Below are 6824 nucleotides of genomic sequence, written 5' to 3'. Positions count from 1 at the left end.
GTTACTGAAATATGGCGTTCTTCGTCCGTGGAGTCTTCATTCTACCGAGAAAAATTTATGTACAAAACTCTACGGAAGATGAAAGCCATATTTCAGTGTTGTTACTCTTGCAACACAATTTATTTTTAAATAAAACTATCCAAGTTTGCAACTATTTTCCTCTCCTAAGAATGACGACCGCCGCACAGTTACTGGTAGAATACAGTAACACTGAAAAAACAACTATTAGAAGAACAAAGAGGAGTATATGTAAACTGAATGCAGCTGATACAGCTATCATTTTCAATGCTACATATTATCATTACTATAATTATCATCATTGTTATTTCCAAACCACGCCTTTGCTAGTCTCTTTCTGTTTTCTCTAGTTACCAACTTACTGGCCATTCTGCATCCTTCACATTAATAATAATAATAATAATAATAATAATAATAATAATAATAATAATAATAATAATAATAATAATAATAATATAGCCCGCATAATGTTATGCCTTCCTTTTATGTTTCTTTTGAATTTCAAAGTTTGTTGATGTCATTTTTTAAAATCTGCTTTTATGCATTTTTTTTGGCTTTTCCTCCCCCAGAAGTTTCTGTTGCAGTGTTTACTGAATAGCTTTGCGTGACAGACTGGACGTGACCGGAATTTAAATGATTGACGAACTAAATTCTGGAATAGTAGAAACTGAGAAAGCACAGACACAGCGCACTTATACATACATACATACACATACATACATACATACAATACAGTTGGAGAAGAGGCGCTGTAGAGATCGGAGTAATACCCTAAAAGTGTCTCTATGGTAGAAAAGTTCGAGGTGAATGTTAGCGAGAGGAAGGTCTTAGAAGAGGAGGGAATGGATGATACAATGGAAATGTTTGATTTTTGATGTAACTGGTGGGTTATCTAACAGAATAAGAAAGAATGAGAGAAGAGCTGAATGCAGAGTACTTGATGCAAGTAGGGCTGCTCTATGAGCAAGAGCCCGTGCTGGCATAAAGCCATCTTAATCAAAAACAACAGCTGTCAAAGATTTATAAGAGAAGTGTGATGTTTCTGCAAAAAAAAAAAAAAAGTTTGAATGCGTGGCGAAATTGTTGAACTAAATCTCGTCTAAGGAAGTGAAATGTGGATGAAGAATGCAAATGAGAGGGCGAAAAGAAGGCAAAAAGTGTTGATATTGTTTCTCAGTAAATAATCACAATGGAAGACTGGATGAAAGGGGTAGAAATATAGAGAATCACAGAAGGCGCCATAAAACGTTCAGCACAGGTGAAAAAGCCAGTGATTTGAGTAGGTTTGGCCAAGTGGAGAGAATGGACGACGATAGACTGATGAGATACGAGAAAATTTCTAGAATTTAGCGGAAAAGGATAAACTGGGATTCATTCTTATTTCACTAAATCATATAGGTTAATCATCTCTCTCTCTCTCTCTCTCTCTCTCTCTCTCTCTCTCTCTCTCTCTCTCTCTCTCTCTCTCTCTCTCTCTCTCTCTCTCTCCCTTATCTAACTCTTTCGTCTATTCTTTTTGTAAGCCAGGTCAAATGGCTCATTATCCCCAAGTTATTATATATAATTGCATTCATTACGTTTTTCCTGATTTACCCAAAGCTAATTACCCGATGATCACAGAAATTAGGAAAGCTAAAAGCCAGGGTTACGACAAACGCTTAATTCCCTCTAATCTATCAGCGTCAGGAGGGGGACGCGGCTCTTCAGATATAACTATCATTACTGCAACCGACTGTGATTTTTTTTTTTTTGACAAAGAAACAAGGGCATGATTTGCTGGGTGTCTGAGGAAGGAACACGAGAGAGAGAGAGAGAGAGAGAGAGAGAGAGAGAGAGAGAGGGAGAGAATAAATGATCAGTTATTTGTTCCACTTCGCCTTCCGTGTAGGTGACTTAATTGACAATGTTCTCTTTCTGTACATACACACACACACACACACACACACACACAGACGTGCGCGCGTGCTCACAGGCGCAAACAAACATATATGTATATATATGTACACACATATATACTGTATATGTATATATATATATATATATATATATATATATATATATATATATATATATATATATATATATATATATATATATATATATATATATATATATATATATATATATATATATATATATATATATATATATATATATATATATATATATATATATATATGTGTGTGTGTGTGTGTGTGTGTGTGTGTGTGTGTGTGTGTGTGTGTGTGTGTGTGTGTGTGTGTTTTGTGTGGTACAAAGACAAACTCACCTGACGACCGTTCTATCTCCATCCGACTTACAGCCCACACAAGTCGAGTACGTACAGTAATTCACTTTTCACTAAAAAAGGAGCACGACACTATAGGCTGGAGGAAAAGCGTCCAAATTTCTGGCGCGAGGCTACCAGCTAGAGAGAGAGAGAGAGAGAGAGAGAGAGAGAGAGAGAGAGAGAGAGAGAGAGAGAAGGAAAATGTCGGGGGGTTGGGTGGAAGGGGGTTGCGTTCGTGGAAGCAAGTCATAACTGAACGGATTGAAAATATGGAGAACCATTGGAATTTGACAGATGACGATTAGTTCTGACGTCACTGAATATGACAATATAATTTTTAAAAATACGGCAAAATACGAGCTTAAAATTGGGGAGGGAAAACTGCCGTGTCATTAAATCAGATGAGATGCGCAGTACATGAAAGGAGAGGACGCGAACACGGGCATTCATGTTCGAGGCATCATTAGGCCAATTAAAATCATTTTAATTATTGCAAAAGCTCAGCATAATTATAGGCGTAATTTAGGCCTAAACTCTGCGCATAATTTGAAGTAAATTACATTGCATTAGTGCTAGGATGTGACTGCCTATTGCGCTCTGGGATACATATTTGAATTGCAGTATCATATATTAGCTAAATATCAAGTCGACTATTGGAAAGCCGCCGCCCTTTACGTAAATGAGGAAAACACCATTGCACAACTTGGACATAAATCTGCGACACGCGTTCAGGAACTGTACTTCAGTCAATTATATCGATAAGTAATTTTCATACTTCTCTAAACAATAACTTATTTATTAAGCAAATACAACGATAGATTCTCATGGAACTATTCACTTCCAGTACACAAGAAGCAAATAAATGACACGAAACATTACCCAGGAAAAAGTTATACAGTAATCGTCCTGGCTTGTAAACAGGCTGGGATCAACCACGATGTTTCCAAACATATTAACAATTTCGGGGCAGCAGGTGAGTGTTAACATGATAATCGGTGGGGTGCTGTCTGGGTATAAGCATCAAAGATTTATCTGTGCTTTAAAGAGGATGAATCGAGCTCTTCTGTGAAGACCATCCTGCAGAAGTAGCTGTTTGTTTATTTCGGAGGAAGACTCCATCACTACTTATTCTCGCTGTCAACTTGCTCTCACATGTTACCATAATTTACTGGTGGGAATTATGTGGCTGCAGATTACCTTAGGCTAAGCTGGCCTAATGCCAGAACGGACCCTTGTTCAAAGACTCCCTTTCAGCGTGGTAAATAGTTAATGCGAACAAGGATCCTAGACTCGTCCAAACCAAGCGTGGCATGGAATTCTGGAATTTAAGAGTGACAAGGATGGCGAACTTTCCTTCTCTGTACTACTAAGCTTTGGCATTCTCTCTTTTCTCATGCATACTCCAATGTTCCTAACGCTGCAAAAGGGCTAGTGATATTCTGAGCAAGCCTCTACAGAACTGTAGGTTTAAAAGTGAAAAGGGATAGAGACAGTTCTAGGGAAATAAGGATACAATTCTTGAACAAAACGTAGGTGAAAAGCACGCAAGTAAAAATATGAATAAAAATACATATAAATACTGTATCCTACAGTATAAAAAGTATTGTATCTCTCTTTCTATGTGTGTGTATATATATATATATATATATATATATATATATATATATATATATATATATATATATATATATATATATATATATATATATATATATATATATATATATATATATATGTATGTATGTATATACATATCGTGTGTAATACAGATCGTCTACTGGTAATAATCTCTACGTTCAACTGTCTCAAATTCTAGAAAAAGAAAATGCAGAGCACTATACCGTCCGTGATGCAGTATACCATAAGTATGACGTAATTGCAAGGTTACTTTAAATAACGTCATCATTCTGGAGGAAAAAACGTTTAAAAGATTAGGGTAATGAAAAAAATAAAATGTACTTTAAAGCCTCTAAAAATGGAAATAGTAAAGAGAAATGCAGCTTGTGCTTCAATTGTGACCCCTTAATGAAAGGTATCCCACGAGAAGCTCGGGGTATCATTAACCTTCCTTCAACCTCTTCCTCGAGGCCGTGCAGGTCTTTCCTTTGAAATGCAGTGAAGAAGCGGCTTATAAAAAGAACCCTCTGCCCCCTTCGCGTTAGCCTTTATTAAAGGATTAGCCTTTATCGAGGAAAGTCCCTCATCAAGAACGCTCACTCTGTGCCACGTAGTGGGCGTCTTCCTTTAGACTCTCTCATTTTATGGTTTAAACTTTTCCCCTTCTGTAGCAGAATGTAATCCTTGGTTGTTTGCTGGAGTATTCCCTTAATAGTTTATTTAATTCCCTTTCAGGTGGTCCTGAATGCCTCATGCATGCAGTAGGGGGATAACTTTGCTATTCTAGGTTGCTTGTATACATATATGAAATAGAAAGGTGAATGAGAAATGAAACGATCATTTTCATTCATTTTTAGCGATGTTGTTTTAGAATTCGAAGTCAGTTTTTAAAATACAAAGAATATGGGACAGTCAACCTAATGCCCCTATGATGCCCAGACCCGAGGGAAAAATATTGGTTAGCTTAAGCCCAAAAGTCTGGAAACGGGAGCAGGAAAGGATCCCAAAGATTGACATGTTTCTATACATTTTCTTTAATCTTATAATTATTTTCCATAATTATTCAAAATTACAGCATTTAACTGAAGACGAATCTTCTGAAAAATAGAACAGATAATCCTGAATTATGGGTTTAACTCCAAGACAATTTACCATAAATATTTTCATCAATTTCATGAGAGAACTTCATTTTAAATTCCAGGTTCAACTTCAGATAAATCATTATTACGTTTCCTTCGTTACCACAGAAATAGAATGGAATCAAATTAGGTTATATGTTTAACTTGAAAACCAACCCATGTTGATGTTTTATTTAATTTCGTAACAATAGAGCAGACCTAAGCAAACTAAGGATCAATCTCTTGTCAGATTAAAACTACGGGAAAATGGTCCATTGTCTAAAAGGAAAAAATTGTTTCAATTGCTTCCTCACCCAGATATATCAAACAAACACAGGTAACGAGTAAAAACTTAAGCGGTCACTTTATGCTGTACATCAGATAAACACTGATTAATTATTCACTTAAAAGTCGTGAATGAGAAATATTTTCAGGCCAAACAAAGCGTGACATGGGTCGGAAATCAATTAGGCAATATTTCAGAAACGTAGTCTATCCTATTAACTCGTATATATTTTTTTCCTAACAGGAGTTATCAGATACGTAAAAAGAGTGTGATTGATATAAATAAATAAATAAAGGAGTAAATAATGAATAAATTAAAAAACCAGTTAGTTAAATAAATAAACGGATCTGTCAGAAATGCAAGCGCGGTGAAAAAAACACCACTGCGATGATCCACAAACATTAAACCATTCCATTTTTCCCCTCCGGAACAAAAGGGTGAAACATTTAGAGTGAGCACTTCATAAACCAATTAAATCCCGGGATTTAAAATCACCCGGAGATTTATGGACATTGTGGACTGATTAAACAATGTAAACCGCACGTCCATGAACACTAAGCCTGATGACCAATTGGTGGTATAAATTCTCATTTGCATAATGGCCAAGGCTGAATAAAGCCACGGAAGTTTTTTCAAAGCGTTATTTATGGATGCGAATTATATTCAAATATTAATCGCAAACATTTTTAATGGCCATCAAGTTAATGACCCTTTATGGGAATAATAAATCCGTTTATAATAATCATTATTTTTTTCATAGATAATTATCCAATGTTATTAGGTTAATATAGAGGCTTAAAACGTTTTTCATAGGCTGCCTTCTCTCTTTTTTTTATATTTATATCTTTAATGTTAGGGACAGAACATTTTCATTGTTTTAAACAGCATTTCTGATAGAAATCTGAAGACATAAAGCTTATAAAAAGAAAGGGGCAGTACCAGATATATCGAATAGTGGAATATATATATATGTATATATATATATACATATATATATATATATATATATATATATATATATATATATATACATGTATATATATTATATGTATATAACATATATATATATACATATTATATTATATATACATGTATACATATATACATATATATATATACATATATATATATATATATATATATATATATATATATATATATATATATATATATATATATATATATATATAAAGAGGAACAGTGTGATTGTATACCAGCGTAGGATGAGTGACCGAGTGCTTATCATGAAACCGTAACATAATAAGTTTGAAAGCAAATGGAAAAAGCTGTATGGTAGAACTGATAGACAAGTTATATTGTGGGTAAGTTGCTGAGAGCGATGAAGAGCTGTTACGCTCTTATAATAGAAATAAGGCACGTGTTAAAGTTCGTTGAAAGGAAAGTGACTGGATTTAGTTTAAAAACGTGTCATGTTGAATATACGATGGATGGAATGATGTAAGAAGCCAAAGGAAAACGGAACGTTGTAGGATAAGAGGAAAGATCGCAAATAGAG

Source organism: Macrobrachium rosenbergii, chromosome 49 (assembly GCF_040412425.1).
Source record: "Macrobrachium rosenbergii isolate ZJJX-2024 chromosome 49, ASM4041242v1, whole genome shotgun sequence".
Classification (NCBI taxonomy): Eukaryota; Metazoa; Arthropoda; class Malacostraca; order Decapoda; family Palaemonidae; genus Macrobrachium; species Macrobrachium rosenbergii.
The sequence above is the reverse complement of the archived record's forward strand: the minus strand, read 5'-3'. Positions refer to the sequence as shown.